Source organism: Monodelphis domestica, chromosome 1 (genome assembly GCF_027887165.1).
Source record: "Monodelphis domestica isolate mMonDom1 chromosome 1, mMonDom1.pri, whole genome shotgun sequence".
Classification (NCBI taxonomy): Eukaryota; Metazoa; Chordata; class Mammalia; order Didelphimorphia; family Didelphidae; genus Monodelphis; species Monodelphis domestica.
In genome coordinates, this window is record NC_077227.1 from 33,895,239 (window position 1) to 33,923,199 (window position 27,961).

General features: G+C 40.8%; 1 protein-coding gene across 7 annotated transcripts in view; it reads left to right on the plus strand.

Annotated features, from left to right (window-relative positions):
- PEAK1 (pseudopodium enriched atypical kinase 1) overlaps nucleotides 1–27,961 on the plus strand; it is a 280,397-nt gene that overhangs the window by 56,296 nt on the left and 196,140 nt on the right. For all 7 annotated transcript variants that reach the window (XM_056796714.1, XM_007477975.3, XM_007477974.2 and 4 more), the window contains exons 2-3: nucleotides 5,459–5,525; nucleotides 26,233–26,362. The gene's annotated coding sequence lies outside the window, so the exon portion shown is untranslated. The remainder of the gene's footprint in view (nucleotides 1–5,458; nucleotides 5,526–26,232; nucleotides 26,363–27,961) is intronic.

Consider the following 27,961-nt stretch of genomic DNA (forward strand, 5'->3'; position numbering starts at 1 on the left):
TTCATGCTTGAGTAATTCAATTCAGAGGCATCTAAACATAGCAAATAAAGAATAAAAAAAATAATTTTTTAAAAACACCAGAGTGATACATCTTTCATTTATGTAAACTAGGGAAAAAATCTATAGATTTTCCTTCTTTCAATCCTGAAAGCCCTTGAAATATGTCAAACATCTATAGTGATGGGAGCCCTACTTGTATATGCCAAAATTAATGACTCACACCTTTGCCAAATAGTGCATTGCTTCTTGGATAGCAGAGTAGGCTTTCTTGTTAAAAATGTACCTTCAGTTGATTCAAGAAATATTTGTTTGAGTGCCTGATACATGCAAAGCATTGTGCCAAGCACTGTAGGGATACAAAGCTAAATGATTGGTATGTTCCTATTAGATATAATGATCTCATAGATTAGCTCTTTGTTTCCTCCCTTGCCCTGTTAAAGCATTTAAAAATATTTCTCTTTTATTTGAGCTATTTGAGAAAGATGAAGGAAAGGATGACTGGTTTTACAAATAAGCAGAGACTGCTAAAGAGGTCAAGGGAAACCATTTATTAAATACCCACTGTATGCCAAGCACCATGCAGAGATACACAAATATCAACCCAATGACCCCCAACATTACCTGTGGTTAAGGACTCCAGACAAAAGATTTCTGGAAAAGCATTCTAGCAGAATCTGGATTCAGACCATCCTCTCACACCATGTACCAATAAAAAACAGTATATTGCAAAGACTTCCTCATGTAATCTTTTATAGTTTCAAAACTTTTCTTTCCATAAAGTCTAGATATTAGGAGTACTTGGTATGGTAATATCTATTAAAAACATTACTAATTTTGAAAGATTTGGGGAATTTGATTTATGTAGTGATTAACCATGATTCCAGAATACTAGTGACGAAAAATGCTTTCTTACTAAGAAGATAGACTAAATAAAGAAAATGGGATACATTTTTGGACATGACCAGTATGGGAATTTATTTTGCTTGAGTTTGTGTAATTTATTAAAAAGATTTTTTTTCTTATTTCTTTTTTACCACTTGAGTTGAGGTAAAGGAGGGGAGGGGAGTCCTGAAGGCAAGAAGTGTGAGAACTGCTCTGCCTTTGCATGCAGGGAAAGTGGGTGGGAAAAACCTATCATCTCATGAACTATTCTATTCTACTTTTGCAATCATTTACATTGTTAAGAAAATTTTCCTCACATCAAACTTAAGTCTATCTTAGTCTTTTGGATCCTTTCTGCCTACTTCTATTCCTTTGGCCCAAATAAAATAAGTATAATACCTATATTTCAGATAACTTGGGGACAGCTATCATGCCCTTGTCTTTCTTTATTCAACCTAAACATCCTCAGTTCCCTTAGAGATCTTGTTTTGACATCATCTTAAACCACTTCATTACCCTGGTTGCCTCACAATGAACTACTTAGCAGTTTGTCAATGTCCTTAAAATGTGGTGCCCTGCCAAAGGGCTTTAAAAGAATGCATGCCCTTTGACCCAGCAATACCACTACTGTGTTTATATCCCAAAGAGATTAAAAAAAAAAAACTGGGCAAAGACCTGTTTGTACAAAAAAATTTGTAGCTGTACTTTTTGTGATAGCAAAAAAATTGGAAAATGAGGGGATGTCCCTCAATTAGTGAATGGCTGAACAAATTGTGGTCTATGATGGTGAGGGAATACTATTGTGCTCAAAGGAATGATGAATTGATGGATTTCTAGAAGAACTGGAATGACTTATGAACTGATGTGCAGTGAAATAAGCAGAACCAGGAAAACATTATACACAGAGACTGTATCATTGTGGGGCAATCAAAGGTAATTGGCTTTGCTACTAATAACAATGCAATGATCCAGGACTATTCTGAGGGACTTATGAGAAAGAATGCTATCCACATCCAGAGAAAGAACTGTGGGAGCAGAAATGCAGAAGAAAAGATATGGTTTATTACTTGTTTATATGGGTATTATTAGTATAATATTTAGTTTTATTACAGCATGTGATTTGGTTTTAGTTTCGGTTTTGGTTTAAAGGATTACTCCTTTATAAAACTGGATAATATGGAAATGGATTTGAATGATAATATATACACATATATGTATTACCCAGTAGAATTGCTTTTCAGCTCTGGGAGGGAGCAGTAATGAGGGGTGGGAGACAACATGAATCATGTAACCATGGGAAATTTTTAAAAATAAAAAAAATTATATTAAAAATTATGGTGCTCTGAGCTGATACTGTGTTCTCCATATATTTGATTAGGGTAGAGTTTAGGAATATTCTCCTTTCCCTAACCCTAGATACTGTGGCTGGCTTCCTCTAGCCAAAGTTTTCATAGAAAAGGATTTCCTGTTTACTTAAACTCCTTCCACTGCTGTGGGTCAGTACTTTCTCTGCATTTTTGATTCTTAAGTTTTACTTAGGGGACTGAGACTTTAAGGGACTTGCCCAAGGCCACATCTTCAGCATGTGTTGGAAGTCTGTCATGTGCCCAGGTTTTCGTGGCTCTCTACCTGCTTTTCCTCTGTATATTTGAATAGAATGGAGTTTTTCTTAAAGATCTTCACCTCTGATTGTTGGAGCAAATCCATTTGTTTTTCTAGATGCTGCAAATTCTGGTGTCAAGCCCCAACCCTTTAATAAAAGATCAGAAGATGACTTGTTAAGTCCTTTTTGCAGTCTTTATACTTTAAAAAAATATTTTAAATTTGTTTTCCACTGGTTTCACAAGATAGGGAGAGAAATGCCATTTATTTAAGGATCTTATTAAAACAGTTGTCAGCCTGAAAATAAAGAGAACAACCAAAGTAGCAGCAAGAGTCGTTTGTCAGGATAGAGGAACTGTATTTCAGATTCACCTCACAACTATGGGGAAGTACTGGGTTTTAAATAAGTAAACTTCAACAGGGAAGAGTGATCAGAGGGAGCATGAGCCAAGAGGGAAAAGTGACTAACATTTGGTGAGATTAAAGACTGCAGTCATCCCTTCCATATTTGGGGGGGTGGAGTTGGGGGGGGTGGGAGAACATGACACTCCACAATCTGGAAAATCCACATAAAATGTTTAAAATTTTTTGTCCCTCCCTTTGTACCAGAGAAGTTCCATTTTTTTTCTTTTCCTTTTATGGGGTGTTTACAGTACTTTTTTGAAAATTTCGTGTTTTCGAGTTTCTAAATTTTCTGTGTTATCTGCTGGGATTTATAGGTCATCTGTGGCTTCCACAAAACTCCCTCAAAATTCTCATGTAATTTTTCATATCACATTTTTTAAGTGGCATGGTAACATAGATGTGATAAGTGGCAACTTGGAGGAATGATGGGATCAAAGTGATTCAAATTTGATCAAATCAAAGGTTCTAGGAGTGGTAGGTCTCCAAAGATAAGGAAGGGCCTCTTCCTACCTTGAGGGCAGTAGGTCAAGGGTAGCCCTTTCTTATAACTGCATTTAATGCAATAAATGGATATAAATGCTGATTAATGATATTAATTAATAATGAATTAATAAGAGTTTACTGTATTGTTTTTGTCATTAATGACTTCTGGAAAATTGACTTGTGTATCTTTCTTTGTTGAAATCAACAGTTGCATTTGCTTTAGAAGTATCCTATTGCAGTGGAGGGAAGGAATCTTTACTGTTTTCTGGGATCCTGGAATCAAAGTTCTAAGGCTAGAAAAGCCCTTCCAAGAGCTCTGAGCTCACCTTCTCCATTTATAGATAAGAAAATGAGTTTCCAGAGTGATGAAGCTTCACCTAGGCATTTGGTGTCAGAAGTGGGATTTGGTTCTCAATCCTTTGATGCCAGAAACCCTTGGTTTTTCCATTTTACAATATTATCATGAGTTTAACAATCTTGGTTTCTGAGAGTCTACTTTTTCTGTCTCCATCCTGAAATTTGGTATTTGTTATTTTCCTTCTAAAAACTTTTTAATATAAAATTATTTTTTAAAAGTCCAGTAATTAACTATCCTCCCTCTTTTTGCTAAATATTCTAATTTTTTTTCATATTAGCCTTGCTATTGGCATAGCTTTATAATAGGAAAATAATTACTGAAAACATTAAGCCCCTTTTGCTCTACCTGAATATTTCCAGATGTTATAATTCCTAAATTTCTTTGGATTTCTAAGAAAGAAAGAAATTCAGGTTTGTAATGAAAAGTATTTACTTAGTAATTTATTGTTTTCCTTATGGCCAAGGCAAAGAGTATTGGTTTTGATGTTAGGAAGTTGACCATAGCCACTTGTGTGACCCTGGGCAACTCACTTAACCTATTTGCCTCAGTAAGCCCTCATTACTGTGTGGAAGTGATTCTGAGATCCAGAAAGATACATCAGTGGAGCTTAAGCCTACTCTGTAGAAAAGACTTTGGTGGGCAGCTGTCATCAGAGGACCAAACTAGCTGAGAAGTTATTTTTTCAACCGCTTACATAGCCAACAGACCTTTCAAATACTGTATTCCAGGCACCAGAGTTTCTGAAGTTATAAATATAAAAAAATTCCTGTTCTCAAGAAGTTTGCTGTATTGGGAAAAATAGCAAGTACCTCTATCAGTACATACATGGAATAAGTACAAAATAAATTCTATTTGGGTAATTAGGAAAGGAGTGTACTAACAATTGGAATTTGAGCTGGGTCTTGAAGGGGAAGAAGGGCTCCATGAAAGATAAGGTGATAGGGATGGCCATAGTAAAGGCTGGGCAGGTAAAAGATTAAATTCTGAGGGTTAGGAACAGAGAAAAGGCCCATTTGACCAGACTAGATGATGAGAAGTAGAGCAATAAATAATGAGGTTGGAATAATAAGTTGGGGCCAAGCTGTGAGTGATTTGAGAAACCAAATAAATATTTTATCTTTTAAGTAAGAAGGAGCTCCTAGAGTTAGAGGTGAGTTTGAAGAGGTTACTATGTTCACCTCTTGTGGAGGGTGAACCTACACTAATAATGGATCTTTGCAGAATAAAGTATAAGAATTCTACTTCGTAGTCATTTCAGGAAGCACTTATTTAGCGTTTCCTGTGTGCTAAATGCTCTGTTATGCTCTAGAATCTCCCTCTCGAGAAAAAAAAAAAGAGAGACCATCTACTCTTAAGGAGCTTATAGTCTAAAAGGAAGAAAGAGCATAGAAAAGCAGATGAGGGAGAAGGGAAAAGTGGTGGAGCCATGGTGGCAAACTCCAGAAGAATGCAGCCTCAGTTGGGTAGAAAATAAAGAGATGACTTGAGGGAGAGACAGGAAGGGGGCTTTGCTACTTAAATGGAGGTTCTGAGTAGAGCTCTCCTTCTCTACTCTCCAATCTAAGCACGGGGCCCCAGGGCAGAGCATACTGAGGAGGCGGGAACACCACTGCTGATTGGATCTTGCCTTGATGAGCTTAATGATGAAGTCTGGTGAAGTGCAACCCCATTTGGGTAGGAAATTTGGACCGTGATGCACTGATCATTGTTTTTTCTGTTTTGTTTCAGGTAGCTGCTAAAACTAGCCCTGGTGCACTGGGTGCCTTTCCATCCTGGGTTTGGGTGCAACACGACGGTAAGATTTTTTTTAAGCCTTTACTTTTCCATCTTAGTATCACTACTGTGTATTGGTTCCAAGGCAGAAGAACAGTAAGAACTAGGTAGTGGGTGTTAAATGACATGCCTAGGGTCACACAGATAGGAAGTATCAGAGACCAGATTTGAACCTCCTCTCTCAAGGCCCGGGCCCAATTCACTGAGCTACCTAGCAGCCCCGAATAAGATATTTTCTGATGTTTTGACCCCTTTAAGGGATCCACCTCAGAATGAGAGAGAATTGTTGCCAACATATTTAAAACTGTTGAAACTACTCAAATTCCTTTCTAAGCTCTCAAAGGAGGGCGATAACTATTGAATTGATAAAGGAGGGGGGAAATAGGTTGTTATATAGAGTACTTAGTTTTGAGGAGAGATGAATTTATCTCTCCATGAGACAACACACATAAACCAACAAGTGCTCAGTCAGTGCTGCATCTCACAGCAGAGACCCTTGTGGAAAATCACCCACAGAGATGATTCCTAGAATGTTTGGGGATGGCCAGTGATTTAATGCAGTGCTAGCTGAAGTAGTATAACTGACAAAGGGCCTGTGGTATAATGGGAAGATTCAGGCCATCGAGCATTTATTAAGCATTGATTGTATCTCAGGCATCTCGCTCAGCTCTAAAGAAACAAGATGAAAAGTAAATGGGCGCTGCCCTCAAGCAATGTCCATTCTAACGGAGGACGTGTCACATACACACGCACACTCACTTTCTCTCTGTCTCTGTCTCTCTGTCTGTCTGTCTCTATCTCTCTTTGTGTCTCTGTCTCTCTCTGTCTCTGTGTCTCTATGTCTCTGTCTGTCTCTGCCTCTCTCTCTGTCTGTCTCTGTCTCTCCTCTCTCTCTCTCTTTGTGTCTTTGTCTCTCCTCTCTCTGTCTCTGTCTCTCTGTCTGTCTGTCTGTCTCTGTGTCTCTGTCTCTCTCTTTGTGTCACTGACTCTGTCTCTCTGTCTGTCTCTGTCTCTCTGTCTCTCCTCTCTCTCTCTCTGTCTCTCCTCTCTGTCTCTCTCTTCTCTGTGTCTGTCTCTGTCTCTGTCAGTCTCTCTCTGTCACTTGATGCACTATGCTTATATTTGTGTGTGAGAGAAATGCTGTGAATAGACATGGCCACAAGAGATGGAAACAGATTGGGTCAGTGGTGAAGGGATGCAGAGGAGTGCCTGGAAGGATGCTCTGCTCTGGAGGGCGTCGAGGGAAAGATGCTGAAATGTCCATTGTGAGAGTTGGCAACGCGGCACTGGGACTGGCCACCTAGATCTAGACTCATCTCTGTGGAGAGGCTAAGCTGCATAGACCCGGGAGCTGGTCAGGCTCCGTCTGCTGCTGCTAGGCTTCAAGGGCACGACTGAGCTGTGTCTGTTTTGCCTCGGCTCCTGCTGGGGCTGACGCTTGGTAGTCTTTGCTGAGGCTGGGATTCAGGAGCAGACAGTCCTGGACACACTCGTTTTCCTGACTTCGGTAAGACTCACATCAAATCTCCCCTCCTGCAAAGGCTTTCCCAGGGCCATCAGCTATCAGTGCCTTTCCTTCTGCAGTGACCTTCCATTCACCTATACACATTCCATCTCTCCTTCTCCAGGATGGTGTTTGCCTTTCTTTGTATCTCTAAAACTTAGCACTATGCCTATGCCTGATGCGTAGTTTGGGTTTTTGAATCAATACTGTGTATTAGTTCCAAGGCAGAAGAGTGGTAAGAGCTAGGCAATGGGGGTTAAGTGACTTGCCCAGGGTCACACAGCTGGGAAGTGTCAGAGGCCAATTGGGACCCAGAACTTCCTGTCTCTGGGCCTGGCTTTCTATTCACTGAGCTACTTTTCTATCTCCCATAGTGAACTCTTAATAAATGCTTGTCAACTTTGAATAAACTCTTTAAGGAGGTAGACATTGAACTAAAAGAGAGCAGAGGTGACAAGAGCCATCCCCTTGGATCCTGTGTATAGATTGGAGATCCTTTTATAGGTGACACAATTATAAGGGCTTTGAAGGACTAATATGTGAATTATCTTTAAAAGGGAAAGATGCCAGAGGCATGGAAGAAATTTTAGAACTATCAATACTAAGTGAGGCACTCCAAAGGCAATCAGTAACTACAGCATCAATCCATGTTCTCTTGTCAGTAATCATCAGGATATATTCATGTTATCTTCTCTATATGAAGCCATTCCGAGAGCCTGTTCTTTATGAATTGAAGGCATTCCCAATGAGGGCATTAAAAGGGGACATGCTGGCTTTTGGTTAAAAAAAATCTCAGACTGTTGCCATTTCACAAGTAATGAAAAATGAATACAAATCGATTGTGTTTATTGTTTGATGATGAGGAAAGAAAAGCAAAATGCTTCCATGCACATTCTTACAACAAGAGCCCTTCAAACCATATGTCAAAATCATTCAAGATTCCTTGTAAGATAAAACAACAGAAATAGCCCTGTTCTATGACCCTCTGAGAATAACCTTGGGCGAGGCATAAAACAGGGAGCTGTATGCTTGCCAAGGTATTCACCACTGTGATGGATGAGGTCCAACACAGAGTCTAGGTTCAAGAGGGATTTCTGTGGATGATGAAGTCGTCAAAATGGTCCTTTTTGGAGATGAGATGCTGCTGCTTGCTTCAAGCCCCAGAACATTCCAGAGCCTCCTAGAAGAGATCTGTGACCATATACAAGATTTTAGCCTGTCCATTTGCATTATCAAATAGAAGGGAGCCTCTTGCTTGGATTTCAATATGTATTTCTATGAATGGCCTTTGGATTATCTAATAGTATATATTTCTGAGCCAGACAACAGGAAGAACATGGGCCAGATTCATTTTAGAAAATTAGACATATTTTTACTATCACTAAGCTTTCCCTGAAAACAAAGGCCCTCCTTGTAATATTAACTTTCTACTAGCGTTACACTGTATGAACTTGGAATATCGTTATGTCCAAAGAACTAAAAATGAATATTCACTGTGGACAATCAATGGTCAGCACTAGACTCGTAAGAAGGTCACCAACGTCACCAATGAAGAAATCTTAAGAGCAGAATTAAAAGTCATTATGAACTCACAGTACAAAAGGAAGAAGAGATGGATTGACAAGAGAAGATGGCAAGAATGGGGATGCCATTTTGACTACATCAAACTAAAAAGCTTTTGTACAAACAAAACCAATGTAACTGAAATCAGAAGGGAAACAACAAATTGGGAAAAAATCTTCATAGAAACCTCTGACAAAGGTTTAATTACTCATATTTATAAAGAGCTAAATCAATTGTACAAAAAATCAAGCCATTCTCCAATTGATAAATGGGCAAGGGAAATGGATAGGCAGTTCTCAGATAAAGAAATCAAAACCATTAATAAGCACATGAAGAAGTGTTCTAAATCTCTTATAATCAGAGAGATGCAAATCAAAACAACTCTGAGGTATCACCTCACACCTAGCAGATTGGCTAACATAACAGCAAAGGAAAGTAATGAATGCTGGAGGGGATGTGGCAAAGTAGGGACATTAATTCATTGCTGGTGGAGTTGTGAACTGGTCCAACCATTCTGGAGGGCAATTTGGAACTATGCCCAAAGGGCGATAAAAGAATATCTACCCTTTGATCCAGCCATAGCACTGCTGGGTCTGTACCCCAAAGAGACAATGGACAAAAGGACTTGTACAAAAAATATTCATAGCTGCGCTCTTTGTGGTGGCCAAAAAGTGGAAAACGAGGGGATGCCCATCAATTGGGGAATGGCTGAGCAAATTGTGGTATATGTTGGTGATGGAATACTATTGTGCTCAAAGGAATAATAAAGTGGAGGAGTTCCATGGAGACTGGAACAACCTCCAGGAAGTGATGCAGAGCGAGAGGAGCAGAACCAGGAGAACATTGTACACAGAGACTAATACACTGTGGTATAATCGAACGTAATGGACTTCTCCATTAGGGGCGGTGTAATGTCCCTGAACAATTTGCAGGGATCTAGGAGAAAAAACACTATTCATAAGCAAAGGATAAACTATGGGAGTGGAAACACCGAGGAAAAGCAACTGCCTGAATACAGCAATTGAGGGGACATGACAGAGAAGAGACTCTAAACGAACACTCTAATGCAAATACTATCAACATGGCAATGGGTTCAAATCAAGAAAACATGTAATGCCCAGTGGACTTACGCGTCGGCTATGGGGGGTGGGGGGGAGGAAAAGAAAATGATCTATGTCTTTAACGAATAATGCTTGGAAATGATCAAATAAAATATAATAATAATAATAAAAAAAAAAGAATGGGGATGCCAGGTGGATTGAGCACTTTTCTACTGCTTTCCTCAGAAGGCTAGGACAAAGGGAGAAAGGCTGCCAGTACATTGCGTAGACTCCCTGTGTGGAACTTGGGGAAGGACTCTGGACCAGAATTGCACAGAATGGTCAGCTGCAGATGAATTGGAACTACATCCTCGGAGGAGACTACAGAATCTCTGAAATCACAGAACTATTTGAGAACTTGAGGAAATGATAACAAAGAGAGGGCATTCTAAAAAGGGAACATGATTAAGCAAAACGAATCAAAATAACAACTGATTCTGAAAATCAGTAAGTCCAGTCAAACCCACACACATTTATTTAGTGCCTACTATGTGCAAGGCATTATGCTGAGCACTGGAGCTATAAAAAGAGATTAAAGATAGACCCTGCCCTCAAGGAACTTCATGGGGGAGAGAACATGAAAAAATAAAATGTAAATCCTATGAATGGGAAGTAATCTGAGGAATGTGCCAGCAGAGGGGTGGGATGAGGAGCCTGGGAAAGACCTCAAGAAGGTGGGGTTTGCACTGAATCTTGAGAAAAGCCAGGAGGGGGAAGTAATGGAGACATAAGGAACAATCTGTACAAAATCATGAAGCTGGGGAATGGAATATGGAGGAGTAACAGTAAGAAGCCCAGGATTTTCATGGGTATTTTTGGTGACATTTTGGGGAAGACAAGGTTATTGACTGGTGTCTTTTTGAGTGACTGAATAAGGACTCTCCCATGGGTCTTTTTTTTTAAACCCTTACCTTCTGTTTTGGAATCAATACTAAATGTTGGTTACAAGGCAGAAGAGTGATAAGGGCTAGGCATTAGGATTAAGTGACTTGCCCAGGATCACACAGCTGGGAAGTGTCTGAGGCCAAATTTGAACCCAGAATCTTCTGTCTCTAGCCTGGCTTCTATCCGCCAAGTCACTTACCTAACCCTCACAAAAGTCTTGAAGGAGAATTTCCAGAACAGTACATAGGGTGGATAACTGACTTAGGAATGAAGCACGCTGGATTTCATATCATAGGCAAGCCACCTAGCCTCTGAGCCTCAGGAAAACTCTAAAAGGAAGGCATTGAGGCAGATTCTTTTAATTAAGCAAATAGTTCTTAAATGACCATTTTTCTGTTAAGTACTTTGTAAGATGCTGCTGTGTTCTTACCCTTGAGGAATTTCTATTCCCCTAGAGCTCTATCAAGAACCAAGCACAAGATAATGTGAGGAGAGGGAAGAAACCTCATCCCTGGGGACAGCCAAAAAGATTGCCTGGTTTCTGAGCTAAGCCTTGAAGACCACCAGGGTTTCAAACAGAAGTAAAGAAGGATGAGGAGGTAGAATAGCCGGCTCATAAATGGCAGAGGGAAATTGGGGTTGGGGGATCACTAATGGGTCAGTTTGGCTTTCAGTGAAGAGGAAGGAGTTCTGGGTGACCAGTCTGGAAAGAGAAATAGGAGACAACTTGTGCTGGGCTTTAAACACCAGGGGAGAGAGGTTTGCATTTTATTCTAAGAGCAATGGCCCTGAAAAAACAACATGGTGGTAAACCTGTGTCTTGGGGAAATGAATTTGGCAGCTTTGTGGGTGATTGTGAAGTTTGCCTCCAGCTCCAGCAATTTGGGATCACTCCTATTTATACTCTTCTCGTTTGTTTTTCATTGTGATTTTTCTGTAGTAGAAATAACTTAGGAATTTAAATCAAATTGATGGGCCTTCATAGTATCACAATTGGCAGTGCCCTCAGTGAGGGTCAGTTTGTACAACCTATACCTGAGCAGATTTGCCCTTGACATCCCCTTCCTCAGCTCATCCTTTGGCTTCTGCTTGAAGACTTGCAACAGTGAAGAGTCTACAGGTTCCCCAGGAAGTCATCCATCTGGGAATGGCTCCAATGTCAGGGAGCTTTTCCTAGTATGAACACAAACCAACTTTGAAACAGTTTCTTCTGATTGCTTCTAGTTCTCCCTCTGGACCCAACAGAACAATCTGTTTGATTGTTCTTTCCTGTGATGCCTCTTCAGACTTCAATTCTCTGGGCCTTCCTTGTTAGCTTCAGCAGACTTTCATGGGGCGGGATGGACCTCAAAGACCTTCACCAGCTTTGTGCCTTTCTTTTGGCTATTGCAGTATGCATCAGTCCACTTCCTAAAATATCAAGAATTAAATACAGGGGGCAGCTGGGTAGCTCAGTGGATTGAAAACCAGGCCTAGAGAAGGGAGGTCCTAGGTTCAAATCTGGCCTCAGCCACTTCCTAGCTGTGTGACCCTGGGCAAGTCACTTGACCCCCATTGCCTAGCCCTTACCACTCTTTTGTCTTGATTGGCTCCAAGACAGAAGGTAAGGGTTTAAAAAAAAAAAAGAATTAAATACAGTTCTTGGCTAGATCTGATCAGAGATCTGGAGCTGGGATGGATCTCAGAGGCCATCCAGTCTACTCCACTGCCACTCTGTACACACATTTTTGCACTTGAAGAAACTGAGGTCTAGGAATTTAAGTAACTTGTCAAAGGGTCATACTAGGTAGCTTTGGAGGAGGTACTTGGAGGTCTGACTCCAGAGCCAAGGCTCTGGTATCTCCATTTCTGAACACAATGTCTGTTTTCAATAGCATGACCTTTTTTGGTTACCGTGCACACTGTTGACTCATTTTAGTTCCTAGTCTTCTGTATTCTTCATTTTCAGGTAATGCTCCAGCCATAGCTAACCCCTGTTAGACCTCTGAGGTTCATGTTAGGACCTGGGGCTGGGGCTTGGGCTTTGAATTTAGCCCCACTCAGTTTTATCTTATCACATCTGCCCAAATTCTGGTCTGTCAACCTACATAATTACTAAGCTGCCCAGTTCTGTACCACTAGGGAGTGTGATACACTCGCCATCTATGCCTTTATCCAAGCCATTGATACATGGGAAACATTTGAGAGCCAAAGACAAATCCACTGGGAACTCCCACCATACAGAGAGAGAATCATTAATGGCTCTCTTTTTCAGTATCACATATCAAATTGTCTGACGTTTAAGGTCTTCACAACCTGGTCCCTTCCTGCCTTCCCAAACTCCTCACACTTTGTGCCCTCCATGGCCTCTAGGATCTGATGACACTGTTTTTCTTGGAGTAGCAGGATTCAAATTTGGATATCCTGACTGGCACATTTATTTATTTGTTGTTTGTTTTAAGCTCTCCACTACAGTATAATTGCTAAAATTCTAGAAATTTACTATCCCTCTCATTTGAACCCCATATTTAACTTTGGCAATGTGCCTAATGACATAGTAACTATTGTTGGCTGTACATTTTGGTGTTTTCCCCATGGCCCTATTTAACTATTTCCCTGGTTAATATAACTTCATTTTCTTACAAACAGAAAAATATGAGATGATGCATTACTTTTTCTGCTCCATATTTTATTTCTTTCTTTTTTAAAATTTAAATCTTTACCTTCTGTCTGTGTATTGGTTCTAATACAAGAGCAGTAAGGACCAGATAATGGGGATTAAGTGATTTATGAAGGGTCACAGAATTAGGAAGTGTCTGAGGTCACATTTGAACCCAGGATCTCTCATCTCTAGATCTGCTTCTCAACCCACCTAGCTGCCCTCTCTGCTCTATATTTTCAAACTGAACACATAACATAAAATATTTATTTTCTCAAATATTCTAAAGGAGAAATATACTAGAATTAGGAATGATGCATATTTAAGAAGTTTTTAAATAGAGTGTTCTTTCTTTAAAAAACAAAACAAAAACCCAGAAAATACAAGTTTAAGTTGTTCAAGTTGCTGACAATTAGAGAGAGAACTTGAGTAGTCACTTGATCTAAACAGGTCGATGAGAGCAAAGGAAGAGGGCTAAACCTGGGTTTAGGGCAGTGATGGTGAACCTTTTAGAGTTTGAGTGCCCAAACTGCAACCCTCACACTACATATGAGCCCCCACCTTACCCCAGACAGGGAGGAAGGAAGCACTTCCATTGGGTTGCTGGACAGAGGTGTGAAGGGATGGGAGAAATGTCCTCAGAGAGGTGCAGAGAGGGGAAGGGGAGCAGTGCACTCCAGCATATGTGCCATAGGTTCCTCAACACAGGCCTTAGAGATGCTTGCATTTGGAGACTGTCTGACCATATCTATGCCACTTTACTTTACCAGTGTCCTAACCTATAAAATGGGAAGAGCAGTATTTTTACTTCCATTGTCCCAGAGTTATTGTAAGAGAAATGCCTTAAAAAGATTATATAGGAGGGGCTAGGTTGATCAAAGGATAAAGGCCTGGAGACCTGAGGTCCTAGGTTCATATCCTTCATATCCTCATATACTAGCTATTTGACCCTGGACCAGTCATTTGACCCCATTTGCCTAGTCCTTGCTACTCATTTGCCTTAGAATTGGCATCAATTCTAAGATATAAGGTTAAGAGTTTTAAAAATAAGAGGTTTTTTTAAATGATAGCTGTTAATATTTGTATGCAATGGTAGCATTTTGCTGCTATCATCACCATCACAATCCCAGTAAAGCAGAATTTACATAATGTGTATTGTGTGCTAGGCAGTATGCTAAGCACTTTAAAAATATAATCTCATTTTGATCTGCATAATAACCCTATGACATAGGTCCTAGTATATTCCTCACTTTACAGTTGTGGAAATTGAGGCAAACAGGGTTAAGTGATTTCCAAGGTGAAACAGCAAGTAAGTGTCTGAGGCTAAATTTTAATTGGGAGCTTGATGATTCCATGTCTAATGCTCTATCTGCTAGAGTTTCATTCTCTTTGGGAATTCTCTTTTAATGTTTGGGATAACATTTTGTCCATTTGGGACCTAAGGACAGTATATCTGTTCAGTGGCTTGGGAAATGTTTTAGTTTTCTTAAATTGAATTTATTGACCTGAAGAAACCAAAATTAGGGGCAAAAGAATCAGTGATTTCACGGTACCACAGCCAGCCCACATGGCTGTGAAATTGTCATGGAACCAGTTTCTATTCTTCAGGGAACACTGCGAGTTAAATATGGCCACCTGCTTTAGTTGGATCTTCTAAAAATTATTTTTATTTTTCAGTCAACAAGCACCAACCTATTCCTTGTAACAAATATGCTTAGTCCAGCAAAACAAGTTCTCACACTGTTCACATCCAAAAATGTATGTCTAGTTTTATCTCTGCAGTACACCCCTTTCTCTGTCAGGATCATTACTTTTATCAGAGTTCTCATGTCTCTTCAGGTTGTCTTTTGTTGTTTAGTAGTGGCTTCCTCTCCATGACCCTTTGGATCATACCGTCCATTGGGTTGCTTGGCAAAGATACTGGAATGTTTGTCATTTCCTTCCCCAGTGGAGTAAGGCAAACTGGGTTAGGTGACTTGCCCAGGGTCACACAGCTAGTTATTGTCTTTTTGACATGTTAATTGTTCTGTTTCTGATGACTTTGCTCTGCATTTCTTCATATAAGTTTTCTCAGGTTTTTCAGAAGACATTTCTTTTGTCATTACTTTTGGCACAGTGAACACATTTCATTATGTCCATTCACTGTGTGCTGTTGAGCCATTTTTCAGTGGATGGACACCCATTGGCTTCTGGTTCAGGTGACTCTTTGGGGCATGTCCTCCTCAGCTCCAGTATATGTGGAGATAGCCATCCTGGCCATGGTTATGGAGAGGAAGTGGCCACTTTGGGTCTATGGCCAGGTCAGGAAAGCTCTCTAAAATATTTCCCTATATGGCCCATTGTTGATGTCTTAAATTCCATTTGGGGCTTTAAGGTTCCCTGTTAGAGTGCTAGTAACCCCTTGGGTATATTACACAATAAACTATTTTCATTTATAGTTGGTATGGATTAGCTTATCAGATACTTTCCACTGAGAGAAGATGGTTGAAATCAGCTCTCAGAGAAACTGCTATACAGGATAAGTAAGATTTCATAAGAGGAAAGTGAAGAAAGGAGTTCAGAGTCTCCCAGAACTTCAGGTTCTGTCCCCTAAAAGTTTGGACCCTGGAGGACTAAGGGCCATAGAAAGATGCTGGTGGTTGTTGGAAGACCAGAAGTAATAGTAAAGGGGAAGGAGACATTCCTAGAGGAAGGGAGCCGACACTCTGGGGCCTCCCCTGCATCCCACAGTAATTGAAAGGCAGAATAGTAACCAAATAACAAAGACTCATTTTTGGAATTCATTTATTCTTCCTGGGATGTTGTGTGGCTCAGAGTTCTAGAATACATCAGTGACGGAACAATAATCTCACCCAGAGGGCTTGGAAAGCTACATAGAGGGTGGCCATGAGAACGGTGCGGTGTACTCCAAAGAAGGAATTACAGAGGAGAAGTCATGCAAAGGATGTCATCAAAGATATTTATGAATAGAAAACATATGCTGGTCACATGATAAGAGTGAGGAATTTCGGTGCCAGGAAGTTTGGGTCAAGGTTCAGTGGCTTCATTCTTGTATTTACATTATGTTGACATTGAAGAGCTGTGCTGGAGTTTGCTGTCTCGATGCTTCTAATGCAGGAGGAGAATGGGCCTCAGAGGTCCCCAGTTTTCTTTGTCATTAGTCAGCAGATGCTTACTACAGAATTTGCTCAGCGAGTCTCTTCTTAATGTGCGGCCATCTCCTTACACTAATGAGAACAGCTTTACCAGGCTGCTGCTCTTTCCTATACAACTAATATTTGCTCTTCTCTACACGTTGTTCCTTCCTTCTCTCCCCAACCTGTTATTAACATCCACTCTGTACATCTATTTCCACAGCTTTAAGCCAATGGATCTTGACTCTACCCTGTCCCTCTTTGGGGAAATATTTTGAAATGTGAGAAATAAGCAACCATATAGTTCTGAGCAGTGTTCAGTTTTGCATAGATGTCTTGAATATCCAGAGAAGTGTTTTTGGATACATATAAGGGGTGTGTGTAGATGTACACACATATATATATATATAATATTTAATTTAAGCATATGATGCTTAAATTGGGAATTTGGTCACTTCTATTTTTGAGTCAGAAGAAGTGGCTTCATGTATCCTGAGGGGCTTCCCTTCCCAGGTGCATCTCCCTTCCCATCTGTCTACACTTCATCCTGCATGATCGTCCCTGGGTCCTCCACAGAGCATCCTTATGACCTATCAGAGACTTTCCTTTAAGGCTTCTTACTTTGTGGATGTGAGCTAGCACTCATGCTGTGTGCCCTAAACCTTGTTTTCACTCCATTGCTTGCCTTTTCTTTCCTGTCTTTCACTTCCTGATTTATATATTTTTATTTATCTTATGCCATCCCTCTAGTGGTTCACATACTCATATGGATTCTAAGCACTATAGTAAGTGTTTACTATCATAGGAGCATTTCTGCTTCTGGTTTGGATTCAGAAGGCCTGGGTTCAAATTTTAGTTTTGCTTTTTACTCCTTTGTGGCCTTGGACAAGTCTGTCAACATCTCTGGGATTCAGTCTCTGCATCAATAAAAGAAAGAGTTAGGCTTGCTGTCTTCCCACGTCCTCTGAAATTTTCTGGAATTGTGAATCCTAGTCCTACTTGATCATGTAAAGTTGCTTCCTAGATGAAGGTAGACGAGGCAACTAATGGATAAGGTTTCATTCATTTGTTATTAAACATTTCAGAAATTTCTGTTAGTCTGAGTCACCCTTTCATAGAGATAGTTAGCATATTTCTACAGTTTCAGTTTTCCCTCCTAAATCATAGATGATAAGATTTGTGTCTGGAACAGACCTTAGAGATCATGTGATCATTCATATAAAGCTGGATGTAACTTTATAGGTCAGCTACCATAATCCTTCCATTAGTAGATCAGGGAGGCGGAGCCCAGTGAGGGGTAGTAGAACTAGGGTTCAAACCCTGGACTTATGACCCAAAATTCAGTGCCCTTTCCACTCACCTACAATCTTTTATGACACCTTAGAATATAAGGAGCTAAGTGACTTCTTGCAGCCCCAAACTCATTTCCAATCTATTTTTCCCTGATCCCATCCAAATGATACTTCTGAAGCCCTATTTTATTACATTTGGTAATTTTGCTATTTCATATAATTCCTAAAGTGGTTGCTAAAGCTGGAGAAAGCAAAACACCTCCCAGGTAGTATTACTGAGAAAAAACGGAAGCAATTAAGGCAAGAAATGTATGCATTTTTCTTTCTCTTCCCTGCCCTTTTCTGCTCCCTCTCCTAAGCAAGCGCGTTGTCATTCCGATCCTTCTTTTTCTTGTTGTTGTTTTTTCCACTTTTATCCCAGCCGGTGACTTTGATCTTTCAGGATCATCAGCACACAGTTCGTTCCCTTATCCTCACTGGTCTCCTTAGAGATGTTATGGGCCTCGTTCTATAGCCTGGACCAGGCCAGACAGACAGAATTGGAGCTGGTAGGAACGTTTGAGGCCACAGTCTAGCTTAGACCTGATTAACCATCTGGCAAGGCCCCCACCAAGTCTGCTTGTCCATCTTTAATGAAGACGAACCCGTGGCTGTGAGGGCCTCCTGGCCCGGTCTGGGCTGGGGAGGGTGAGGTTTCCTTTTCATCCAGTCCAGTCTTTCTGGATAACGGCCACTGGCTCCGGGAGCGGAGGGTACAGGAGTTAAAGCTGAAGTCAGGAAGATCCAAGTGCCCGTCGGCCCTGGACGCCGACTAGAGGAAGGATCCGGGGAAAGCTCCAGCCGAGCCTCCGTCTTCCAGGTGTAAAACAGTGACGGCGCCTGCTTTGCCAGCTTCTCACAAGGCTCAAATGAGGCTATAGTTGAACTTAGCACACTGCCTGGCATCTTAGCTGCTTTCCGAGGCACACTTGGTTGGTGGCCACCTCATGGCTTGGATTCTCCAGAAGAGCCTTCTCTGCGAAGGGCTTTGCAGACTTTCCTGGTGCCGTCCCAGCCCAGCTTTGCAGGGAGGCCAAACCCTAATGCAGACTTTCCTTCAGGCAGAGGAGCACGCACTCTCCTCTCGCCCCTCCCTCATTCGTTGCGGGGCTGCCCCACAGCTGGCACTGCCAGTTCCCGTGGAGGCTGCAAAGGCCTTTGTCTCAGAGACAGTGTTGTCGGTCATCTGGTGGTTTTAACAATGGTTTGTTGCTATTACACTTCAACGTGCCCCATTTGCCTATTAGTGGGCGAGGCGGCCTCGGCTGGGAAGGGGCAGGTTCCCTGTCTTTCTGCCTACATTTGGGGACTCGTGAGTCGTTCAGCCAGCCCCCAGTGGCCCTTCGTGTCCTTCCCACAAGCATTCGTCTACCCGTCTTCTTGACCCTTACAGAGGGGACACCTTAAGCAGCACGCGCTTCGGGGATCGGTATATTGCCTGTGCATTAGCACAGTAACCCCATCTGAAAAGGGAAGGAGATGAAAGTGGCAGAAGCTGCTCCCTAGGCTGGCTTCTCCCCGCTCTAATGCCGTGGTACAGTTTTGTCAGTAGTAAAAAGAGCGCCCCCTTCTCTTGCTCTGTGAGTAGACGGCAGAGCGCGCCCAGACTCGAAGCCTGGCTTCCCCACTCCAGGGCTAGTGTTTTTTCCCCTCTCCTGAAGAAGACCATCTTAGTGGAATCTATTCAGGAAAGACCCCAAGTCTGTTTTTTTCTTGTTACATTTCTGTCATGAGGATACTCTTGGCAAGTGTTTATCTGAGTTACTTCCCTGTGTTCCCATGTCAGACAACTACAAAAGCCAAAGAATACTGCTCTATGTACGGCATGTGGATCTGCACTCTGACCCCTGGGGTGCTGTTTGAACAATGACTAATTAACCAAGGGGTGAAGCCACTTCCTCCCACCGACAGCCAGAGTATCTAAAAATGTTCACAATGGTTAAATTATGGCGACAATTCTGAATTCCTCCATTGTATATTCGCATTCTCTTATTAGAAACCTTGTGTTTTCCCTTTCTCTCACCCTGCCTCCCTCCCCATAAACCATTTGGTACATCCCAGATGTTCTCTGAATATTTTCTTATAAATTATCCACCATGTCAGCCTAACCAGAGAGTCTCCTGAACCATTCTATTTTATTGTTTGGTTCATTCATCTACAGGAAAATATTTTCCTTTTTCAAAAATCAGACTTCCCATCCCATTTTATTCTTCAGCTCTATTCTATTCTATGGTTTGTGCCATAATTATTTAGAATCATTTAGACTTAAGTAGAAAACTGCTCAATTTCACAATCAAATGTAATGGACTTCTCTACTAGCAGCAATGCAATGATTCAGGACAATTCTGAGGGACTTATGAGAAAGAAGCTCTCCACATCCAGAGGAAGAACTGTGGGAGCGGAAACACAGAAGAAAAACATAGGATTGACCACGTGTTTGATGGGGATGTGACTGGGGATGTAGACTCTAAATGATCACCCTAGTGCAAATATTAGTAATATGGAAATAGGTTCTGATCAAGGACACATGTAAAACCCAGTGGAATTACTCATTGGCTATGGGAGGGGGGTGAGAGAAGGGAAGGCAAAGAATATGAACCATTTAACCATGAAAAAATATTCTAAATCAATAATAAAAAAATTTTTTTAACTGCCTAATTTACCAAAAGGTAGCCTCAAAAATCCAAAATGAAAACAAAGATAATCAGAGCAGTTTGGTAGAATAATTTTTATTTAGGTCAAATTAGAATTTTTTGATAACACAATGGACAGTTTGAATATGAGAAAACATTCATCAACTATTTTATTTAAATAATCTTAAAACAAATAGAAAAAATACTCTGACATTTTAGTTTGAAAGACATTTTAAAAAAATACTCTATTAGATGATGACTTGATGCTTTTATAAAAGGTGCTTTTTTGCACTCTTCCACTATAATCAATGGTGTAGACATGAGCTCCTACTCCAGGGTGATAACAGTGCCAGTGTACAGAGGAGGGAGAGTTCCGACACACCTTGCTTTGCAGATATTGTGTTTTTTTTACAAATTGAAGGTTTTATGGGAACCCTGAGTTGAGCAAGTCTAATTAGTACCATTTTCCCCATCGCCTGTGCTCACATTTTGATGATTATTATACTTGTTACTGTGATCATTAATCTTCGATGATATTAATATAATTGTTTTGGGGCTCCACAAACTGTGCCCATATAAGAATGTGAACTTAATAAATGTGTGTATTCTGTCTGCTCTACCAACTGACCTGTCTTCTTCCCTATCTCTCTTTCTTTCCTTGGGCTTTCCTATTTCTTAAATCACAACAATATTGAAATTAGATCAATTAATAAGTCTATAATAGCCTATAGTCTATAATAGTTCATTCATTAATAGACATTCATTTCTGTCTTTTTTTTTTAAACCCTTCCCTTCCGTCTTGGAATCAATATTGTGTGTTGGTTCCAAGGCAGAAGAGTGGTAAGGGCTAGGCAATGGGGGTCAAGTGACTTGCCCAGGGTGACACAGCTAGTAAGTGTCTGAGACTGGATTTGAACTCAGGAAGACAAATCCTCCCTGATTCAAGCCTGGGTGCTGTATCCATTGACCCACGTACCTGCCCTTCACAGGGATCTTCCTCTACCAGCCCAGGCCTTCCAGAAGTGTGTGAGGCCAGATTTGAACCTAAGACTTTCTGCTTCTAGGCTTGACTCAATCTATTGAGCCACCTAGGTGCTCCTCCTAAAATTTTTAATGCACTTTTTTTTTTTAAACCCTTACCTTCCGTCTTGGAGTCAATACTGTGTATTGGCTCCAAGGCAGAAGAGTGGTAAGGGCTAGGCAATGGGGGTTAAATGACTTGCCCAGAGTCACAGAGCTGGGAAGTGGTTGATGTCAGATTTGAACCCACGACCTCCCATCTCTGGGCCTGGCTCTCAATCCACTGAGCCACCCAGCTGCCCCCGCTGTCTTATTTAAAGAAATGACCACAGCCACCCAACAACCTTCAGCAACCTCTACTTTGATCAGTCAGCGGCCATCAGCATTGAAGGAAGACCTTCTGCTAGCAAAGAAACTTGCCACTTACTGAACGCTTAGTTGAAGCATTTTTTCTTTTAACAATAAAGTGTTTTTAATTTAAGGTGTTTACGTTTTTTAGAGACATAGTACTATTGCACGCTAATAGACTGATATAACATCAACATAACTTTGATATACACTGTGAAACCCCAAAATATGTGACTTGCTTTATTGTGATATTTCCCTTATTGTGATAGTTTGGAAGTGAACACGCCAAAACTGAGTCTGCCTGTACTAGAGCTCTTATGAATATAGTAGGCATCAACAAGAGCGGGCAAACGGATTGGCTATGTGGGGTGAGTGCATGCCAGTTGATGAGGATGACAAGCAAGCTTGGATGATTGGGAAGAGAGTGATGCCTCATCCATAATAGGGAAACTTGGAAGAAGGGATGGTTTGAGGGGAAAAGATAATGAGTTCTCTTTGGGCATTCTGAGTTTAAGTTGTCTATGGGACATCCGGGTCAAGATGTCCAAAAGGCACTTGGTGTTGGACCTGAAGGTCAGGAGAACAGTTAGGCCTAGATCAGTACATTTGAGATTCGTTTGCTTAGAGGTGATCATTGAATCCATCACAGACAAGATGATCACCAAGCAACAAGAAACAGGAGAAAAGAAGATGATCAAGAATAGGTGAAGGACTAGTAAAGAACTGAGAAGACAGATAGGAAAGAGCCTGGAGCATAGCATCAGGACCAGGGAGAGAAAAGAGGGTGATTGGCAATATCAAAGGCTGCAAAGAACTCAGAGAATTTTCCCCCAAAATAAAAAAAAATAATTCTGTGAAATCCATTGTGAGGAACTGAGGAAATAGGCTTGTTTTATTTAGTACATTATTTCCTACATATATAGAGACTCCACATAAAAGATGACTGCATTTCTACATGTTTCTTTAAATGAGGTTTTTACATATATATATTACTATCTTTCTTTCATTGGGCATATTGTATATTCTAATGTACTTAATAAAAAATTAATATCTAAAAAAAAGCCAGAGGTTTTAGATGAGAATAATAATAGGAAAGGAATTGGAGCCATATTTGTCTTAGTTTTGTCTTTCTCAACAAATTTCACCACTACGTGGGAAGAGAGATATAGAACTAGAGGGGATGGCCAGATCAAGTGAGGATTTTCGAAGCATGTATGTTTTTAGGCAGCAGAGAAGCATCAGTAAATAGGAAGAATAGTTCCTCATGATTACAGTAGCTTGTTGTTTGTTTTCCTTGCGACTGAATTAGTTTTTCCTTTAAGTCTTCATATACTTTTCTATTCAATATTAAGTATTGAGATTGATAGGTTATCTCTGGGACCTTTAAGCATAACTACTTGTCTTTTTTTTGTTGTGTCTGTTTTTTACTCCCAATTGGATCAGAAATCATGATTGCCACAGCTATTTCAAGTGTGTTTCTTGTCAACAACAATCCTTTTATGGTTGGATCTCTTTACTGACTTTGTAATTGTTTCTTCTGTAATTGTGCCCTCTAGAGCTGGGGCATTTTGTTAGGGAACTAGTTTCCTTTAGCCCTTCAGTAATCTTGTCAAGTGTCCTTGGCATAGTTATATACTAGCTTGCATTATCACTGTCTAGTTTGTATTTTAAGCTTTGAATGTGATTATCTACTTAACTCCTTGGTTTCTGTCCACAATAAAATGCCATATCTCATTTTGACTTAGGAAATTAAAAACAAATCAACTATATAAATGCCTAGCGGGTTTTTTTGTTCCGTTAGGTAATAGTTGATTTAGCAAAGACCTGAGCCTCTGGCGGCCTGTCAGTCAGTGTGACCCATCAGCTCTAAACACTAAGATGATTGTAGGCAACATGCCAAGAGTTCCAGGATTAAAGAGCTGATTTCCTCTTTGGTCTGTGCCCTTGGCAGATCCCATCGTATAACTGGTTTAGTTCTGGGTTCTCCTGTTTATGAACGTCACTAACAAATTGTCACGCTTAGATAAGAACCAACTTATGTGCATCCTAGGAGAAGATGATCAGGATGATGAGGCAGTTCCATATTGAGCCCACATAAAATCAGGCAGAAAAATAGCTGGTGGTGGTGAACCTGGAGAGAGAAGACTTAGGTGGGAGTTTGGGAGATGGAAGCAATAGAATTTGGACCTGTTCTGTTTGGTCTCAGAGAAATGAGTAAGTCAGAGTTGGAGAGAAGCAGGCTTTGTCTCCATTCCATGAAAAATCTCCTCTAACAATTTGAGCCATCTATCAAAAGAATGAGACGTCCGTGAGCTTCTCCTCACCAGAGGTCATCAAATGAAGCCTAAGAATGACCATCTCTCAGGAATGGTGCATCGTGCAGTTACCACATGCTTGCCCTTGTGACTTGGGGCAAACATTCCTTGGTACGAGGTTACTGTCGAATGTAGGGATCTTAAAGGAAATGAAGTTGCCTTCTCCAGAGACCAGTCAGACCTAAGTCTTCTTGGCACCTGGCCCTGACAGACAGTTTTAGAAATCAGTTGAAAATGAAAGCTGAATTTCTCTTTGGAGGAAAGAAGCCCAATCACTAGCCATAGGAAGGTTCCTCAGAGGGGACAGTTGTCCCTGTGATCACTCATTCTGTTTTCTGTGTCACCGTATGCTGGTATTTATGCCCTCCTGATTGTGTATCTTGCATCTCTCCTAATCCTCTTCTCCTCCCAGTGCGTGTGTCCACTTAGAGAATTCTGAAAGTTATTAAGGGCATTCTTTGGCTCTTCAAATAGAAACAGAATGTTTTCACATTTGGAAAAATACCAAAATCAATCATTTTAAAAGTCTCATTGCAATACCTAAAAATCAGACTGGATAGAAGACAATGAGCAGCTTGAATTTTTAAAGAGCAATTCCTGTCAGCCTAATCTAATTTTCTATGAAAAAGTGATAGGCCTGGTATACAAGGAGGAAATGATATATATTGTCATCTAATGTGGTTCTAGCAAGCTCTTGATCCATATGATTTCCTCTTACACTCTCCTTCCACAAAATGAATGGCTAATGATTTACCAAAATGCCTTTGTGAACAAATGCATCTACTACAAATGCCCCTAAGAATAGTTTGGGGAAATTTAACAAGTCAGCACCATTACAAAAAGTCTTGTCAGCATTATATACAATATACAATATGTCTGGGAATCTTTGCTCACTAAAAACCATAATTCATCCTTTAAACAGGCTAAGCATATTTTGCCTCACTAGACTATTTAAAAGAATGTTGCTTAATTTAATATTAGCTATGTTCCATCTTTGCTTTGAAACTTTTCAAATAATTATTTTGGTTTTGCTGAAGAAGGAAACCCAGTTAAATACCTCTGAATTTCCAAAAATGTTTTGTTTTATTTTTTGCTTCCAGATCACTTTCTTCTGTGATTCCAGGAAGCATTGCAAAGTCATGTGGGGGCAAAGTCTCAGAACTGTTTGATTTTTCCTTTATAGGGGCTATTTCAGAGAAGTGTTTCATCTCCAAGAGATTTCAGCAAGTGTAGGAGCATCAAGAATTAAAACAAGGGGGCAGCTGGGTAGCTCAGTGGACTGAGAACCAGGCTTAGAGACCGGAGGTCTTAGGTTCAAGTCTGGCCTCAGCCACTTCCTAGCTGTGTGACCCTGGGCAAGTCACTTGACCCCCATGGCCTAGCCCTCACCACTCTTCTGCCTTGTAGCCAATACACAGTATTGACTCTAAGACGGAAGGTAAGGGTTTTAATACATTTTTTAAAAAAAGAATTAAAACAAGCATTCTCTTAAGTCCAGAGTTGATTGTTTAGTGCCACCTTCCACTATTCTAATCCCCTGTAAGACCTGAGACTCTATAGGTGCTTCAGAGGTCTCTTTGTCCAGACAGCTCAACTTGAGCGAGTGATTCTTGTTGGAATAAGCTGGCCCTGATGGCAACTAAATGGATACAGTCATTCAGAAAGTGATGTGTTTAAAGTCTCTGACCTAGAAACTAGGGGGGCCCTTGTCAGACCTCCATCCATTCCCTCCAAAGATTTGTTGACATTCCCTCCCATCCAAACAGAATTTCTCAGGAGTAGCAAATCAGTCACAATGTAGACTCGGCTGCTGAACTGATGACTTGGAGATGACTGTGGGAGTTGGAGCTTGGGCAGTGAAATGATGGCCTCTGACCAAGGGTTTCTTGAAGGCCTTGGGAATAGAGCATGCATAAAATCTGAAGTCAGAAGGGGCTTTGAGAATCACTTAATCTGACTTCCTAGCTCTGATAATAGCGCCTTTTCTAACCACCCTGATAGCCAGATTATCTAGCCCTGCTGACACTGTACCCAAGTTGGTGGGGTGGGGAGTGGTTGGGGGAATGGGAGGGGGAGGAAACTCCCTAGTTTACAAAACAATTCATTCCATCTTTGGGATGCTCTGCAATTCATGCAGAATTGTAACATCTTATGCATAATTGTTAGTTTGGTTTCTTTTTGGTGCTCTGATAGAGTTAGGCAAGTGCTAGAAATACTAAATCTTCAAGCACATTGACTTTTCTTCTTCTGTCCTCCAGTGGAAGCATTTCAGAGCTGGAAAAAAAGGCTCCTAATCCCCAGCCCCTACAATGTGACTCTTCAAGCCACTTACTGTTCCCAAGTGGACGTCTGCACTGGTGGGAGCCAGTCACAGAAAGCAATTAAAAGGTAAGAAAATGGGCTTTTAACAGATGTTCCAGTGCTGCGTGAGCTGGCCTGTCTTCCCAAGGGACTGTCAACCTCAACTCTGCAAGATGAAATAGCTCTCCATCAATATTTCTTCTTGGGTTATAGAATAGGGAGGAAAACTAGGTTCATAAAATGAGTTAAAATGTGTCAACAGAGTAGAAAGAATAATGACCTCCTGCTGCTATTTAAATTCTACAGCAAAGCAAGAAAGCTTATTTTCAAAAGAGATGACATTGAAACCATGACACCTTTGTTCTGTCCTTGCTTTATTATCCCAAAAGGGTAGATTTAATAAGACATTCGTTGATGTTGGTCCAGAAAAGTGACAGGTCTGCAAACTACCTTTTTTGACCCTCTGCACTTTTGCCTGGTGGTGTAGACTTTGAGTCCACGTTTCTTCCAATTATCTATGAGACAAGGGAAGGCAATGCTTACCACTTGGTTTTCTTTTTTCCTCTTTTCCTCCAAATTCTCTGGGTTTTATGATCATGATTTCCTAAAATATCCGAATAAGAAGGGGTTCAGAGTCATCATGTGTGACCTCTCCTTGTATTTGAATGGTTCAGGAGCAACTGAAAGAAGGGATTGTCCAGAGTCATGCATCTGGCTCATTGTAGAGCTTGTAAAGCCACAGTATGAATCCAGGTCTCCTGACTGCAAGGTCAGGCCACCTTACAGTGAACCAGAACATTCCTTGTGTCTGTTCTGAGCACACTGGGTGATCCTAGGCGCAGTCCCTGCAAACCTCCCACTCTGGGCACAGAACGTCGAAGACCATTGAAGTTAGCATGAAGGTATTCTCGGTGCAGTACTGGCAGGTTGCCTCGTATCTGGCATGAAAGCAAAGCTCTCTTTTTTCCTTGCCTTTCTTACATTGTTCTATGTTGATATTTCTCTGTCCTAGCCCCTAACTGAATCCATTGAAATGTGTTTTCCCTTTATTAGACTTTGAGTCTTAAAGAATGAGTTTGTATCAAGTTTGATTTAGAAAAGTTTGTCTAATAAAATTATCCATGAAAAAACTCTCTGTGATATGTTTTATCCACACTGTATTATCTTTTAGGGAATATACTTTAAAACCATCAAAATGTCAGTCACATTTAATGGCATTAGGATTACTTCTTCAAGTCTAGAAGGCAGGGAAAGACATTGACAATAGGCTAAAAGCAATGTAAAACCAAATATCTAATTTACTCACTGCCAGATGGCAGCTTTGTTTGGGCTTCCTGATTTAGGAATGAGAATTAGAGCCTCACCTTTCCAGAATGTCATCTTTTTTTTTTTTCTGACTGAAAGCCTTCGCATCCCCATCTTCTCATGGAAAAATGTGCTGGTATATTTAAACTTTCTCATGGAGAATTTTTCAGAGGCAGACTTGGGTGGCTCAGAGGAGCTGCTGGGTTTCTGGGTTTTGTTTTGTTTTTCCCCGTGTGCTCATGAGGATGCCAGCATAGATCACTTGTGTGGAGTTCCTTAGAGACACTTCATGGCACACATCAAAACCTGGAATGATGGAATCAGAACTGTGAGCTACATCTTAGGAAGGTGGCGTGTATTTCACAGTGGGCTGGACAAGGC